The sequence below is a fragment of the Aquarana catesbeiana genome, linkage group LG03, assembly GCF_042186555.1.
Source record: "Aquarana catesbeiana isolate 2022-GZ linkage group LG03, ASM4218655v1, whole genome shotgun sequence".
NCBI lineage: Eukaryota > Metazoa > Chordata > Amphibia > Anura > Ranidae > Aquarana > Aquarana catesbeiana.
In genome coordinates, this window is record NC_133326.1 from 205,605,554 (window position 1) to 205,624,015 (window position 18,462).

The 18,462-nt window shown below is 36.7% G+C and overlaps 1 protein-coding gene across 3 annotated transcripts in view; it reads left to right on the top strand.

Annotated features, from left to right (window-relative positions):
• TAFA5 (TAFA chemokine like family member 5) overlaps window positions 1–18,462 on the top strand; it is an 805,723-nt gene that overhangs the window by 361,591 nt on the left and 425,670 nt on the right. The gene's annotated exons all lie outside the window — the stretch shown is intronic.

Below are 18,462 nucleotides of genomic sequence, written 5' to 3' on the forward strand. Positions count from 1 at the left end.
ATTATGCATGTACTCAATAAGAGGTTACATGAAGGGGTGAACGCATGTACTCAACCCATGAACTGAGAATATACCTTTCTCCTCCTATAAAATGCCTCTCCTTATCTTTATGGATGGTACCACATGGCTTTTCGTCCCTCGTATACATTTTCTATCTTCTTCTGTCTGAGCACAGCAACCCCACTGTTTTTATTCTCTCATTATAGCCATTCATGTTGGCTCTGTTCTTTCTTTACCACTTTTATCTTCTATTTTCATTTATCTGTTGCACATTCATCTTGTCTCTTTATCAAACCCGTTTTTACTGGCTTTTTCACCTTTTAAGCTCTGTCCAAATTTGTTACATTTCATAAAAACTTCTGTCCATTTCCACTTTGTATCACTTAGTCCTTTCCACATCCTCTTTACCATTTAGGTTAATATAATTTTTCTCTTAACAATTCTGTAGAAAGCTAATTAGTGTTTATATTTCACTGTTTGTATTTCAATGAAGGACATTGCCAGGGTCTAATATTTCATGTCTACAGCTAACAAATTGCAATATATTTGAAACATACTTTTGATCCTCATGTATCTGAACCATTTTATTCCACACAATTTTATCAGGGCAGCTTTATTATTGATTTTCCTATTGTGCTTTTTTTTTTTTTTTTTTACTTCAGATCATATGCTATTAATGATTATGACTGTTAAGCCTCGGTCGGATTTTCCGCCAACAGCCTGTCATCACACAATTCCCGTCTGAAAATCTGATCGTGTGTATGAGGCTTAAATTACTCTACTTACTATTTGAAACTCAATGAAGACTTTTTTGTCTAACAATATCCTATAAGGCACTAGCAAAAGCAGTATACATCATATGTCTCCTCTGATAGTATATACATTGTATCTCTTCTAATAGTATATACAGTATATCTCTTCTGTCTGTTATTCTCAGAGTGTATTAGATATTTTGCTCCCAAACCATATAGTTGGTTATTTATATTTACCGCTGCATATAGATATTTAAGAATAAATTGCCTTTTTGTAAACTTTACATTAACTAAATTATACACCACACTTTTTTTTAAGGTTATTAACTGATTAATCGATTAATCAGAACAATAATCAGCCAACTAATCGATTATGAAAATAATCATTAGTTGCAGCCCTAATGAACTCCCATGCATATAGGGCATTGACATAATATTGGCCCGTCCAATAAAAATGGCTAAAGATTGCTGCCTGGAAGCTGACAGGTCAGCGGGGAACTTCAAGACACCACAACACTGGAGAAAAAGGTATAGTTCTCTTTTAAGTAATAATTATATCTCCTTTAATCTCTTTACCCAAAGGCTTTTATATTGTATGCTTGGCTATTTAGTATAACATATGGTATAGTATACCATGATACTTGCCACAAATTTGTGGCAGTGTTGAATTTTAAGTCTGTTAACTTGCTGACCATATTACTGGCAAGTTGTACACTTGAAGCACAAGTTCTAGTTGACACTTCCATTTTTTTGCAAATTTGTGTACCAAGTCTCTAGCAAGAGAAAAATTGCAGTGGTGAGTCTACAGCAAGAGCTCTGCAAGTCTCCAGCATGAAAATTCAACCACAGTGACCCCTGTGGTGGGATGACTATTGCACAGCATAACTGAACAAGAACTTGCAGCAGACTTCCAGAATGTTTGCAAAGAAAGTTGATCTGAAGTCATGCAATGTGGACTTGCTGCAATTGTGCAAAAAACTTGTAAAGCCTGAAAAGTCTAGCTGTAGCTTAGCAAATCAGTTTCAAAATTGCAGCTCAATTGCTTGCTTTCTGGGTTGCAATTAAACAGCAAGAAATTTGATCATATTTAAAGCAAAACATATTCTAAATAAGGATAATCTAGCAGGAAATTAATATCACATTTGGTTCTATGGTGGAATTTTCACGGGTTCAGTAGTGCACAAGATTGTTCTAGCAAAGGCTGTAAACAATGGCCAGTTGTAGGTAGGTTATCACAACAAGAATCCAGTTTGAATTGCTATTTGATTTTTTTTTTCTTTTTTTTTTTGCTCAGAGAAGGGAACGTTTTCTTTCCAGATGTTTAAAAGTGCTAAAATACTTTTAATTCACCTAAAAACGAAATAATAAAGGAAAATTTTAATAATTCAATATTTGATTTTTTTTTTGTAGTTAAAAACCTGAAGCATTCATACAGTTAAGGGAGTATTTATTTTTTCACATTGCTTGAGAGAGACAGACATAGCTAAAAAAAACTACTTGCATGTGCTTAGAAATTTATTAAAAAAGAATCACAATTTCATAGGACAGAAACATAATAAGCAAATTAGTGGTAAAACGTACAAACCTCTAAAAAAAGAGACAGGATAATATGGCAAGAAATTTCAAATAAAAATTGGGACATTCAAATGAGGACTAGTTGAAGAGAATGTGATATGAAAATCACATATATATTTGGTAAAATTGTTGGGTTAATATATGGATTTAGTTTGGTGGGCAATTTTGTCTATTAGCATTTGCATAAAAAATTCTTCAGTGAGCATGTAATAGAATGAGGTGACCTACATTAATATATATAAATATATGTCCTATATGTAGTGCTGCTTTCAATGCTAAATGATTGTCTAAAATGAGAAGAGACTCCAGTTGCTTCCCTCTGTGAACATTTCATGCATAAATTTAGATAAATATGGAATGTTTTATGCGTAGATAGCAAATACTTGGAAGAATTATTACCAAATAATGCCAATGCAATAAATATTTTAAATATATTCAGTATACCAATATATCTTTTTAATGTTTTGCTATTATTTGCTGTACAAATGTAGAAATGTGAAATAACTCATAGTATGTTATACATTACTCAATTTTAAATATTATATTCAGTCAACTCTTCTGAAGTTAATATGAAGTTATGCATATGGAAACTGATCTTTTAATTTTTATTTTTTACTTTTTATTCTAAATAAGACATTTTTTGTTTCCATTTAGGAAATCATTCTATTTTTTTTTTATCAAAACATGATAATCCTATGATAATCTATCAAAATGTGAGGGCATTAACCATACACTCAGGTGGGCTCAAATAGAAGGTTTTCTTAAGAATTATTTTAACAAATAACATAAAAAGGTCAAAACTGCTTCTTTTTTTTAGAAATACATTTTTAGCTAAATGATGGTGTACCAAGAATTGTTACTCCATTGTTTTCCCATTAGGCTTTGTTATTGACATTGAAATCTAGGAGATCCAACCGGGTGGGCTGTCCTCCATCTTACCTCTTCATCTCCCCAGTCCAGGTAGCAGAAAATATTCTAAGCTATAAAAGTAACCCTCATCAATATCTTTTCTCAGTCTGTGAAACACAATATCAAACTGTATTATACCTTTTTTATTGCAATGTAAGTGTTAGTAAGTAGTAAGCAAGCTTCTAAACACAATTGGCATGAGTTGTTGAAACTGTGCATCTGCCATTAACATAAACACATTCTGAAATGTACAGAGGGGTAGAGTTCATTTAGGGTACTGTGCCAAATTTAATAAAACATTGTCCCCTTCATAAATCTATTATTTACAAAATACTCCTAAAGCTTGTCAGCTTATATATCAACCCCTTATTAATATGTATTATTTTATTTATTTATTAATGTATTTAATTTATTAAAAGTGCTGTTTTATTTTTGGTTTTTGATTCTTTATTTGTTTAAATTGTATACTAGTATGACATGCATCATTTAAAAATAATTATAGGTTTTAAATATTTCTAAATTGAAGGTAACTTAAGTGTACATGTTTTATACTTAATTCTGTTTCAAGAAATCTGGAGATCTTCATCTGTAAAATACAGGAGTTGACATGCTTATGGTCCTTGCATGCCACTCTCAAGCCTGTCAGAATTACCTGTCAGTCCAAAACAAACCTGTGGGGATTTTGCTGACAATAGGCATGCTGTAGAGCATTGCATTATGAATTGCATTATGAACTGTGCAGGTTATCGGATTTTACACATGAAGGGGTCTCCAATCAGGAAAGTGAAGATAAGTGTAATGTATATATCTATACTTAACGCTGTCAAAACCTGAGACCTTTAAAAAGCTCTTTCTTTAGCGAGAAGAAGTATCTGCGAACCCATCTGCATTACCCCTAAGGTATATATACCAGAATTTGTTAATTAGCCCTTTAGACCTATAGCACCTATAGCATGGAGATCATTTATTGCTTATCTGTTAATTGGCCCAAGATGTGATTGGATAAGTAAAGTAGTAAAACGTGATTTAAGCATAACAAATAGAACTAACTGCTGTGGTATGAGCCACAGTACAGCACAGTTTATTCACATGGATACTCTGGGTAATGTACCACATACTATACTGTAAATTTCACATGTGTGCTTTACATGATTTTTATCCTGCTTTGTTTATCAGCCATATGAGGAGATCATGCGGTGGGCAACCCCTTCAAGTTGAATATGCTTGTGTTGCAGTTCATTATTGAAATGAAATGTCCATTTATAGGGACCCCATGATACTGAATCTGGTTATTTTGCAGTTAGTTTTATTGAGATGTATGGGTGTTTGTGGTTTCCTGTAAGTTCAGAGACAAAATGTTTTTGTTTTTGAGTGAGCACTTTTAATGAAGCTTTTTTGCTATGTGTTTGTGGGTCATGATTGTTCACTCACAAAAATTGAAATGCCTTTTTCACCTTTAGGACATTGTCTTTATATATGCAGCTACAATATCATTGCACACATATATTTTCAGTGTGAAAAACAGGCACAGTAGCTTCAAAAATATGGAACGTAAAAGCTCCAAAGTAGAGTTGTTGTGTTTAAATCATTTCTACAATCAGTGTTCAATAACCAAATGCAAATAGCATCAATGTTGTTAAAACTACATGTAGTAAACTAGACCAACATCAGATTTCAGGGTACTGAATCGGACCAGATTAGATTTGTATTTCTTATCCTCCAATCAAGTCACAGGACTAAAATTTTTGTCACATCTTTAGCCGTTCATATGCATCCTCGTGTGTGCCCTCAGGGGAGCACAGCAGCATGATCTGCCCACAGGATACAGCACATCACCAATCCGTGGACTGGGCCACTGTGCTCCACCCTGGTACCATATGATCACTGTGAGCAATCACAGCGATTACATGTCTAGTTGTAAAACATGGCTGTCATTCATGATGCTATTGTTTACTACTGTGATGTCTGTGATTGGTCACAGGGATCACATGGTACAGTGCTAATCACAGTGGCTCTTTATCATTTAGTATCTGTGCCAATCACAGCTATCACATTAATAAACAATGGCATCAGATGCCAAGCACAGTGTAAATGATTGGTTATACAGTGAGCAGCATTTTAAATTGCAACCATAGTGTAAATAAAAGCCTGATCACCTCCCTAGAGTTAGTACAGTGTCACTTTGGTAATACTATGTTGCTTTTTTAAAAAAAATGTAGAAATAAAAGTATTTTTTTTATAGTGCAGTGTCATTATGGTGTGGCGGTGATCACGTACAATGGGTGGCTGCTCTGATGTAACTCTATGTCAGTGCTGCCAGCCTTTATCTTTGATAACCACCAATGAGGCCAATGCTGCCAGTCAGTGTCCATAATCACCGCCATCCACTCACAGTGTCCCTAAACACTGCCGCATCACTCACAGTGTCCAAGATCATGGTCACACAAGTCATATTGTCCCTGATCACTGTCACACCAGTCATATTATCGCTCATCACCGCCACACCAGTTACAGTGTCCCTGATTACTGCCACACCAGTCATATTGTCCTTCATTAACACCAAACCATTCATATTTTCCCTGATCAGCGCCACCCCAGTCATATTGTCCCTAATCACTGCCCCACCACAGTGTCCCTGATCACTAGTTACAGTGACCCTGGTCACCACCACACCAGTTTTAGTTGTCCCTAGTCAGAGTCACACCAGTTACAGTGTTTCCTGTTTACTGCCACACCAGTCCCAATGTCACCAGACCAATGTATGCCAGCAACAGTGTTCCTTATTACTGCCACACCAGTTGCAATGTGACCAGACCAGTGTAAGTCAGAAGCAGTGTTCCTGATTGCTGCTACACTGGTCTTCAGTGTCTCCAGACCAGTGTAAGCCAGCAACAGTGTCCCTGATTGTCGCTACACCAGTACCAGTGTCACTGAACCAGTGTATGTCAACAGCAGTGTTCCTGATTGCTACCACACTAGTCTTCAGTGTCACCACGTGTCTTCTGGCTGTCTGGACCAATCTTTTTCCTGTTTGCTGACCATGTCTCTGCTTGTGGCCTGATTGTTTTTATACAATTGATTGATTTGTGTGATACATAAGATACAATGTCCAGTACATATTCAGTCCAGGCACTGAAAAAGTCTCACACATGTGGTATCATTATACTCAGAAGGAGTAGCGGAATGTGTTTTGGGATACAATTCTAAGTATGCCCATGCTGTGTGTGGGAAATATCTTATTAAAATGGCAACTTTGTTTAAAAAAAAAAGATTTTCATTTTTTTTCTGCATTTTCCAAAAGCTTGTGCTAAAACAATGACATCTTCAAAAGACACACTGGGGTTAATTTACTAAAGGGAAAAAGACTGTGCACTTTGCAAAGTGCAATTGCCCTCTTCAAGATCGGTTGCTCCAGAGCTTGGTAAATGAGCAGAAGCTCTGCTAGTTCTATCATCCAATCATGTGCAAGCAAAAATGCAGTTTTTTTAATTTTCCTTGCATGGGATTGGGTAATCTTTGCAAAGTGAAGCCTTACCTCATTTACTAAGCTCTGGAGCAATTGTACTTGCAGAGGGCAACTGCACTCTGCAAAGTGCACAGTTTTTTTGCCTTTAGTAAATCAACCCCATTATGTCTTTCAGAAAATACCTTGGAATGTTTTCTTTCCAAAATAGGGTCATTTTGTGGATGTTTCCACTGTCCTGGTGCTCCAGGGAATCCAAAAATGTGATTAGTAGTCAGGAAATTAGATGCATAACTTATGCTCTTTGAAAGCCCAAAGGTGCTCCTTGGATTTTGGGCCTATCTATGCATCTGTGAAAAAGTCTCACACTTGTGGTATCCCCATACTCAGGAGGCATAGCAGGATGTGTTTTGAGGTTTTAATTATATGTATGCCTATGCTGTGTGTGAGAATGTTGTTAAAATTACAACTTTGTGAAAAAAGCTAATTTTATTGAATTTCTTAATTTTTCAAAAAAAATTGACAAACAATTACAACTTCAAAAAACTCACTGTGCCTCTTATTTGATACCTTGGACTATCTACTTTTCAAACAGGGGTCATTTGGGAAATATTTGTACTGTCCTGGCTTTTTAGGGCATCAATAAAGGAGATAGGCAGTCAGTACTTTAGGACTGATGATTTTTTAAAATATATACTGCATATACAGTACAATACAGTACAGTAGACTCACTCTATAACTTTGACACACACTAAATAATATACACTAATTTGCCTAAATGTTTGAATAAAGATTATTTATTTGCAACATTTTATAAAATAAGCTAAGAAAAACATTTAATTTTCTGTATTTGTTTTCTTATATAGCACAAAATAAAAACAGTGGTAATTAAATACCAACAAAAAACAGTCTATCTATCTATCTATCTATCTATCTATCTATCTATCTATCTATCTATCTATCTATCTATCTATCTATCTATCTATCAAAATGATAAAACATGTATTTGGGTACAGTGTTGCATGAAGGGGCAGGAAGGGGCAAAGTGTCATGTCTTCAAGTTGTTAAACCTAATATGCCAGCTGCCTGACTTTTTCTGGCTTCAATACTTTGAGACACTGACTCAGAACAGGTAAGCAGATCAGGAAAGTAAGAATGGACAAACAACTTATTATCTGTATACTTGTACAGAATCAGTGACCTAGAAATTACTACTTATACTGATTGACAGTTAGATAATTAGTATTTTTAGAAGAAATTATTGGTAATTGCAGCCACCATACTACCTCACGTAGTGCCGTTTCACACCAGCACGCTCTGCGAGATCGCATGTGATTCGCACCACACTGCAGTGCAAATCACATGCAATGTCCGTGCAATGTGATTTCAGCTATACAGATGGTATGGCTGATATCACATTGCATTCGGACAAAACTTGCACAGGACCCTTTTTTGGTCCACACCAGAATCAGATCTCATGGGTGTTCATGCGATCTGATCCATGTCCGAACTGTCAGTTCACAATGCGATATGCGAGCTGAAATGGGGGTGTCATTAACAATGTATCCACACTCCCGGCAGTTCACATATGGCAGTGTGAACTACTGTGCGAGTCGGGTGCAACGTGGGAACCCACAGTGGATTTGCAGGGTTCCCGCATTGCACAAGTGTGAACCGAGCCTAAAGGCTTAGGGTTAATTTTAGGGTTTGGTAAGTTTTAATGCTTGGCTTAAAGTGATACTAAACTTACACTGTTTAATATACATTGTCCCTTCTGTTTCTGTATATAGATAATGGCACTGTAATTATTTTAATAAAAAATAACTACCTTCTTTTCTAATTGATATACAGCTGTCACATGACCAAACAAAAAGAGGGGAAGAAAACAAGTCCTGCTGTACCACAACCCACGATAGGGGGTGATCTATATACACCCTAGTACAGCTTACTTAAATATAGTACTGTTGCTATAGCCAAAGCAACTATGCATACAAAGGAAAATCCTGGTATCTCTACCAGGATCTAAAAGCGGCTACTTCGGCAACAAAAAGTCTATATCTGGGTATGTTTCTATAAAAATACAACATTTATTGAACCCATTTCGGGCACGCGCTACAAGAATTAAAATGCACCTGTAAATAATAATGCAGCTTCACACTACAAACTTCTCAAGGTTCTCTAAAGGAAGAGAGGTTCCCCAAAGAAGGGTAATCTGATAAACACATTCAGAAAAAAGGAAAAAAGAAAAAACACATATTCTCTCTGGAGAAGAGACGCTTGAGAGGGGATATGATTTCAATTTACAAATACTGTACTGGTGACCCCACAATAGGGATAAAACTTTTTCGCAGAAGAGAGTTTAATAAGACTCGTGGCCACTCATTACAATTAGAAGAAAAGAAGTTTAACCTTAAACTACGTAGAGGATTCTTTACTGTAAGAGCAGCAAGGATGTGGAATTCCCTTCCACAGGCGGTGGTCTCAGCGGGGAGCATTGATAGCTTCAAGAAACTATTAGATAATCACCTGAATGACCGCAACATACAGGGATATACAATGTAATACTGACACATAATCACACACATAGGTTGGACTTGATGGACTTGTGTCTTTTTTCAACCTCACCTACTATGTAACTATGTAACATAAACAAAGACATACACAAACATGATCAAAAAACTGTCACATGTCCAGATCTTTCCCAGCCTGTCGACAGGGAAACATAAGCAGGAGGAGCTTCTAGTCCTCTGCTACTGGTCACATGTTCAAGAAAAAAAAAAGAAAAAAAACGCCTTTGGAATACAGAGTAAAGATAAATAAATAATATCAATAAACTTTACATTGGAATATATATATATATATATATATATATATATATATATATATATATATATACCCCTCACATTTTTGTAAATATTTTATTATATCTTTTCATGTGACAACACTGAATAAATGACACTTTGCCACAATGTAAAGTAGTGAGTGTACAGCTTGTATAACAGTGTGAATTTGCTGTCCCCTCAAAATAATTCAACACACAGCCATTAATATCTAAACCACTGGCAACAAAAGTGAGTACATCCCTAAGGGAAAATGTCCAAATTGAACCCAATTAGCCCAATATATATATATATATATATATATATATATATATATATATATATATATATATATATATATATATATATATATATATATTTGAAATCAAATTTTTATTATTTTGTGGAAATGGTGTGGGTGGATTTCTGTCAGTCACAGGCTGTGTCACGCTCTCCAGCCTGTGTCTTAGAATAACAGGGAGATGAAGCAAGATGTAATATCCCATTGACATTGTATTTATATGGTTATTTACCACTGTGTATATGGCCACATGGGTCACATGGGCTGCTCAGATGGGAGGAAATGCTCAGCATAGAAACTCACTGAAAACTCACTGAAAACTGAGCATGTGCAATGTTGCCACCACAGCTGCAAAATCCCTAGCTGAATTGGGGGCATGGACAGAAGGTGGAGATAGGGAACAGCAGAATCAACCAGGTTTTTTGCAGAATACAGAAAATGAATCTCATAGTGACTCATGAGTGAGTATGGACAGTAATGCCCCGTACACACGGTCGGACTTTGTTCGGACATTCTGACAACAAAATCCTAGGATTTTTTCCGACGGATGTTGGCTCAAACTTGTCTTGCATACACACGGTCACACAAAGTTGTCGGAAAATCCGATCGTTCTAAACGCGGTGATGTAAAACACATACGTCGGGACTATAAACGGGGAAGTGGCCAATAGCTTTCATCTCTTTATTTATTCTGAGCATGCGTGTCACTTTGTCCGTCGGATTTGTGTACACACGATCGGAAATTTCCGACAACGGATTTTGTTGTCGGAAAATTTTATATCCTGCTCTCAAACTTTGTGTGTCGGAAAATCCGATGGAAAATGTGTGATGGAGCCCACACACAGTCGGAATTTCCGACAACAAGGTCCTATCACACATTTTCTGTCGGAAAATCTGACCGTGTGTACAGGGCATTATACAGCATTTATTGATAGTTTTTTATGACGTGGGTTTAGTGACACTTTAAGTTTCATTCTATAAAATGTTGCACAAGGGATGAAAGTCAATGGCTTCAAGGTGAGATTGAGGGGAGTAATGTCAGAGTTTTTGTTAAAGGATATGTAAGCCCAAGAACAAAATTGTAATATATTGTAGCTTTCCGGGACTTAGATGGGATAGCTGCATACATTTTGTTCATTTTGACTTTTTTATTTTATTTTCACATAGTGAGCCTGCCTCTCACAAACTACCTGTACTAAGGTGACAAAATGCATTTGCCATACTGTAGCTATGGAGTATCAGCGTTGTCACTCTTTTGGACTAAAAACATCTCCAACTTCCGCCCTCCAGTGTGCTTATCTCCATTTTGTGGGGGAAGGGGGAATTCTGTAGATCACAGAAGATAGCTGATAACACTCGTCAGTTCAATTACAAGGACACTGGATTTCTAGAAGTATCAATAGGTATTTTTCTGCACTTAGAAAATGTAAATAGCTTTAGGGAAAAACATCAATGCAGCCAACACATCTAATGGTAAGCTGTATATATATATATATATATATATATATATATATATATATATATATACGCACACATATTCTGTATGAGTTAAACCAACGATCACAGAGCCATGGGTATATTTACAACAAGAAGAAATCCTTGGGTGAAACACCTGCTAGTTCCTTCTGATAAACACATAAAAGGGAAAACATTTGGTTTATAATTAACTATAACATTGCTTCCTAAACCATTTATCCTCAAAAATCCACTGAGTTAGTATATCCCAGGTGCCAAGCTTCACAAAAGAGGAAGATAGAGGTAGTGGTTAGTCTACAGGACTCAAAAAAGAATTGAATAAAGGCATGTGGACTTGTGGAATATAAAACCACAGGAAAATAAAACCAAGGACTTACAACAAAGAAAAAATAGATAGGAAGAGCAGGAGATGGGAAGAATGTCTAGCAGAGGGCAAGAGGCAAAAACAGATCCTTCCTGGAGAAAATGGCTCAAACATAAATGCACTACTCTTTCCAGTTGCCCCAAAGATATTATCATGATATAGTACTGGAGTTTTGAGACACAATTTTTGGTCCAGGTATTGGTCCATGTAAAGTACCACAAAGGTCTCCAGGTTGTCTTGAACCTCCCCTCTGAATTATGTAGGGTGGATCAGAGATCTTCCACATAAAGAATCTTGTTAAATTTAGTGGACCACATAGATTTGAAAGGTAGAAAGGATTGTTTCTACAATTGGGGTATACAGGTGTTGGCTGTATTTAGCATATGGCTAGTGAAGAATGCCTTATATTTTATTTTCAGTTGAGCCTCTCTGTGAGATGAAGGCAAGCTATGACAGCTGTAATGTATTTAGCTTTTGTTCTTTTATTAGATATATTGTAAAGGGTAACTCCACTTTCATGGGAAACATATAGTAAATAAAAAAATAATATAGCATGTGCAGTTGATAATATTAGTTAATGTAATCAAAATGACCTTTCCTTTTCAATCTGCAGCTGCTGTAATTTTCTGTAAAATTCAGTGCAATATGGTAATGTGTATGGAGGTCTTCTGTACACAGTTGGTATACAAAACTTTCTCTATCCTATTTGTGGGATTGGCCTACTAAATTTCCCAGAAGTCTGCATTAGGATGCAAGCTAGCTTTTTGGTGTACTCTGCATCAAAAATTTCATTTTGGTGAGAATCTCCGAAACAGTTAATTATCTGTAAAGAGATGCAGACCCTGCAACTTTCTTCATTAAAATACTTAAGTGCATCAGCTGGTTAAAAATGAAAAAGTCAGTCTCATTCACATTCACTGTGTACACTGATATAATCAAGCAAAGAGTAGAGTAGAAACAGGTAGGAATCTGCAACAAAATTTGTTAAAAGACTTGTAATGTACATTGATCACCCAGAGGGGATTGTTATTTTGTTTTGTTTTTTTTTTCAAATCTTCCTACATAGGTTGTACCTGTTTATCTGCAACCCTCTCTTCTATACAGCTGTTCAAAGTGTAGACTTTATACAGCTTGTCTGAGCTTTCAGAAAGCAGTTGATGGGAGCTGAAGTTACACTCTGCAGAGCTGAGTAAGAGCTGATTTAAGGGAAGAGACACACACAGCCTTCACACAGCACACAGGAACAGAGCTGATGCTGTCAATCACAGGCTGTGTGCTGGAACTCCTTCCCCATCACCTTTTTTCTCTTGCTGTCAGGAAACTCTGTCAGAAGTGATTCATGCAGATAGCAGAGGAATGAGACAACAGAAAGAAATGGCAGTTAGTGCTATTGATAGAGACAAGTATACACTGTAGAAGGATATACTTTGTTCATATTTCCAGCCTCGGGACTTGGCGGAGTGGCAATGCTTGACATTTCACATGCTGTAGGCTGTATTCATGCCAATTTGGCACCCATAATCTAAGGGCACATCTGTATGTTTGTCTCTCTTTTTTTGTTTGCATAAAAAAATTCCTACACTATGATCACTTTTCTATCCCTCTGGTTTATCCATATATGAGGATGTGGTGATGTTATGGTGCAATTATCCTGTGTTAAAAACAACAAAGGGCTGGACTGATCCTGACATAAAGTGGAGGTTTAATCAAATGCATATTGACCACTTTCAGCCAAAGCGGTTGCATGCTATCTGGGGAGTGTTCTGTGTTTTCACTGGTCGCCGGTTGATTTGCAGTGGAAAAATATGTTTTTTTTGTGTATCTAGGGACTTATGTTTATGGGTTTATAGAGACTGGTTTGCACTATTGGGAATTTAGTGTTACTTGTGATATTATATGATTGATATAGTTAACCAATTGGAGGCAATAAAGCTTTGTATTATTATTTTTATTTGCACATGTGTATTTATTTATTTCAGTTTGGGTATTTATATAATTTTTTTGAGGGTTATCATATATAATGAACACTAGCACCCCCCCTATTTTACATCATTTAGGCAAGTTTTTTTTTTAACTTCATAGGATGTCAGCGGTCACAACAAATATATTATTTTTCTTATTCTTTAAATTTGGCGCACAGATTTTATTTTTACATTAGAGCAAATGTATACCAAAGTTAACAAAATAGTTAAAAAATGTTTACCTATTTACAGTGCTATTGTATCTCATGTACAAACAATACGCTTTTTAAACAGTCAACAAACAAATTTGTAGCACAAAAAAGCTTTTAAAGGCAACATTTTAAATAGCATTTCCAACTTAAGTACTGTAAGTTAAAGATACTATACCTTTGCATGATTCTCTGAAACTTGAAAAGTTCAAGTGCATGATCATATAACACTTTAATGTTTAATTTGCAGTTTAACAACTTCACAAATGCTGGTGAAAATTCTTAACTGAAAAGCACAACAACAAAGATAATGACATGTAAAATAGATGCAGCTTTATTTTATGACCTACTTAAAAGCTGGTTCCAAACTTTCAGTGGCAAGTGCTGAAACTCACATATACTTCACATCCACAATTGGGATGCTTTCAGCTGTAATGGAAGTGTTAGTGTAGCGTATATAATTTTGTTTGATTGGTTTCAATCTAAAAAGCATATATCATAATATATGAGTGATTCTAGCTCATATTTAATTTTGTGTCTTTGTTTCCTTTCTGATGATATTGTTTCCTCCAGTACAGAATAGATAAGAAGCTGCTGTTTTTCAGTTTTGACATCATGTCAGGCTGATGTCTCTGTGTTTTATTTGCAGAAAAAAAAGAAAGAAAGAACAAAAGAGAAAAAAGTAGCCTTACAGCTGACAGTTAGTAGTTACTATTAGCTTTTAATTTGGCACAAAACAAAAGCATAAAACATTGTTTTGGACTTTGGAACAATTTAGGTAAATTAATCAAAGCATTACTTTGACAACCTTAAAAAAACTTTTTATGAAGATTATCTGTTATTAATGCCCATTTCCAGACAAAGATGGAGGAGGGTGTGTGTCTCTTTTGAATTATTCAGCAGTGTAATCTGATCTTCTGCTATTAACACTATTCACATAGCAATAAGTTAACAAGACAAAAAGCTGAAGCTGTATAGGCTCCACCTGCTGGCAGCAAGGGGTACATATTAAATATTCTACTGTGATGTTTCATATTTCCCTGAAAACAACTTTCACTAATATAATTTTTGTTTTAGCCATAGTAAAAAAAACACAATACATTACCTTTGAATTATTTGTGAAAGGTCTAACATTATTTAGTAAAGTATCATTTAGCACAGTTCGGTGGCTATTTATGTGATTTACTACCATGGACCTGCTGCATTGAAGTAATACATCTTGTGCTGCCAGTGTGACTTTTTTTTAGCTGTAGCACAACTAGGTGAAAAGCTAGTATTGTTAAAGTCCAGCAATGCTCCTGTTATAACACAGGAACCTAAGGGCCTTTGTTATTAGGCTTTGGACTTCTTTCCATGGCATCTGTTTGACATAAGTTTGAGATGTTTCTGACAGGTGAATCTGACCTGCAGGTAACCTTACTTGTGATCTTCATTTGACCTGTTTTAAGCAGGTTTTGTATTCCTATGGACTTGTACAAGAATTCAAAACCTGCTTGAAGTGTACACAAGCCTTTTAACACAGGCCCTACAATTATTTTTCCTTTTACAAGTATAAAAAAAAGTTTCTACTCAGAAGCAGCCCAAGATCCATGGTTTACAAACCATGGATCCTTGCTTAATCAGTGGAAATGTGCACAACTTTTAGAATTTGGGTTGTTTATTGCCCAAAAGGAGGTACAGGTATTTTCAGACTTCTAAATTTCTCTCTCCGTCATCAGTTTACTCTGCTCATAAGAGTTTAAACAGTTAAAATGCCATTTCCTCCAGTTCTATACTGTCCTCTCATTGCTGCCCCCATTGAAGTTTTAGGGTGGCTCCTTTCCTTTGCATGGTTCTATGGATCCACCCTTAGGGTATTAGAGCTGTGTCTCCCTATGCTGTGTGTATTAGTATAAATACACAATCATAGTTTGGGGGTTACAATATATATATATATATATATATATATATATATATATTACAGTGTCTCACAAAAGCGAGTGCACCCCTCACATTTTTGTAAATATTTTATTATATCTTTTCATGTGACAACACTGAGGAAATTACATTTTGCTGCAATGTAAAGTAGTGAGTGTACAGCTTGTATAACAGTGTAGATTTGCTGTCCCCTCAAAATAACTCAACACACAGCCATTAATGTCTAAACCACTAGCAACGAAAGTGAGTACAAGTCCCTATGTGAAAATGTCCAAATTGGGCCCAAAGTGTCAATATTTTGTGTGGCTACCATTATTTTCCAGCACTGCCTTAACCCTCTTAGGCATGGAGTTCACCAGAGCTTCACAGGTTGCCACTGAAGTCCTCTTCCACTCCTCCATGAGGACATCACAGAGCTGGTGGATGCTAGAGACCTTGCACTCCTCAACCTTCCATTTCAGGATGCCCCCACAGATGCTCAATAGGGTTTAGGTCTGGAGACATGCTTGGCCAGTCTATCACCTTTACCCTCAGATTCTTTAGCAAGGCAGTGGTCATCTTCAGGTGTGTTTGGGATCGTTATCATGTTGGAATACTGCCCTGCGGCCCAGTCTCTGAAGGGAGGGGATCATGCTCTGCTTCAGTATGTCACAATACATGTTGGCATTCATGGTTCCCTCAATGAGCTGTAGCTCCCCAGTGCCGGCAGCACTCATGCAGCCCCAGACCATGACACTCCCACCATCATGCTTGACTGTAGGCAAGACACACTTGTCTTTGTACTCCTCACCTGGTTGCCGCCACACATGCTTGACACCATCTGAACCAAATACATTTATCTTGGTCTCATCAGACCACAGGACATGGTTCCAGTAATCCATGTCCTTAGTCTGCTTGTCTTCAGCAAACTGTTTGCAGGCTTTCTTGTGCATCATCTTTAGAAGAGGCTTCCTTCTGGGATGACAGCCATGCAAACCAATTTGATGCAGTGTGTAGCCTATTATTTGAGCACTGACAGGCTGAGACCCCCACCCCTTCAACCTCTGCAGCAATGTTGCCAGCACTCATACGTCTATTTCCCAAAGACAACCTCTGGTTATGACGCTGAACATGTGCACTCAATGTCTTTGATCGACCATGGTGAGGCCTGTTCTGAGTGGAACCTGTCCTGTTAAACTGCTGTATGGTCTTGGCCACCGTGCTGCAGCTCAGTTTCAGGGTCTTGGCAATCTTTTTATAGCCTAGGCCATCTTTATGTAGAGCAACAATTCTTTTTTTCAGATCCTCAGAGAGTTCTGTACCATGAGGTGTCATGTTGAACTTCCAGTGACCAGTATGAGAGAATGAGAGCGATAACACCAACTTTAACACACTTGCTCCCCATTCACACCTGAGACCTTGTAACACTAACGAGTCACATGATACCGGTGAGAGAAAATGGCTAATTGTTCTCAATTTGGACATTTTTACTTAGGGGTGTACTCACTTTTGTTGCCAGCGGTTTAGACTTAATGGCTGTGTGCTGAGTTATTTTGAGGGGACAGGAAATTTACAGTGTTAAACAAAGCTGTACACTCACTACTATACATTGTAGTAAAGTGTCATTTCTTCGGTGTTGTCACATGAAAAGATATAATAAAATACTTACAAAAATGTGAGGGGTGTACTCACTTTTATGAGATACTGTATATAGCACCGTCAATTTACATATTGTACATTCACATCAGTCTGTATCCTCATAGGGCTTACAATCTAAGGTCCCTAACTCACATTCATACATATATTAGAGGCAATTTACCCACCAGCATGTCTTTGGAGTGTGGAAGGAAACTTGTGCAGGCACAGGGAGAACATGCAAACTTTGTTCAAGCAGTGCTGCTTAGCAGCTGTTAAGTCAAAACTAAATGGTGTTGAATTAGAAACCATCAAAGTACAAAAGAAATACGGAATTATTGTAGATTCCCATGCTGTACGTGTTACTTGATCATTTCATGGAAATGAAACCTTTATGATTACAAAGAAGAAAAATGTGGCAGTCAGTTTACCTAGACTTTTAGAAGGGTGCAGGTATAGCTCTCATAATAATCTGCTGGGTTGTTATTTCTGCATGCAGGACTAATTATTGTTTAATATGTGATTTTCAGTAAAGATAACCCCTACATATGCAATTTTTCATGCTTAATTTTACCAGGTTTGTCACGTTTGTGTAAATCAAAACTGATAATGTCAATACAGTTACACAGCTACCGCTTCCGTGTATCTAAAGCAGTATTTGGGACTGGAGTGCCGTTGCACCCTGGGGTTCCATCTGGGTTCTTCAGGGATGGCATGGCAAAATGCCCAAAACTGCCCAAAAATTGTAAACAAGACAGCAGGTTGGATCATGCCTGCCTTTTTTTTGGTTACACAAAGCCACGGGTTTTTATTGTGCAGCATTACAACCTTAGGCACAACCAATGATGTCATCATTAGATAAGGAGCACATTGGTTACCTGCATAGTGTCCTTGCTTGCCCCTTCCCTCTCTGTCAGCACTCTGTCAGGTTCATGTTAATGACATGAGGGAGAGAAACTGAGGGAGAATAGAAACACTGAATACTAGTCAATACCAGTGTGCAAAGGTATATTTGCTTCTTAAAATAGTCATATAAGGGCCTACGTGTGTGGATGCTGCTGCATTATGTAAAACTATTAGTTTAGTTGTTTACATTTAAGAAT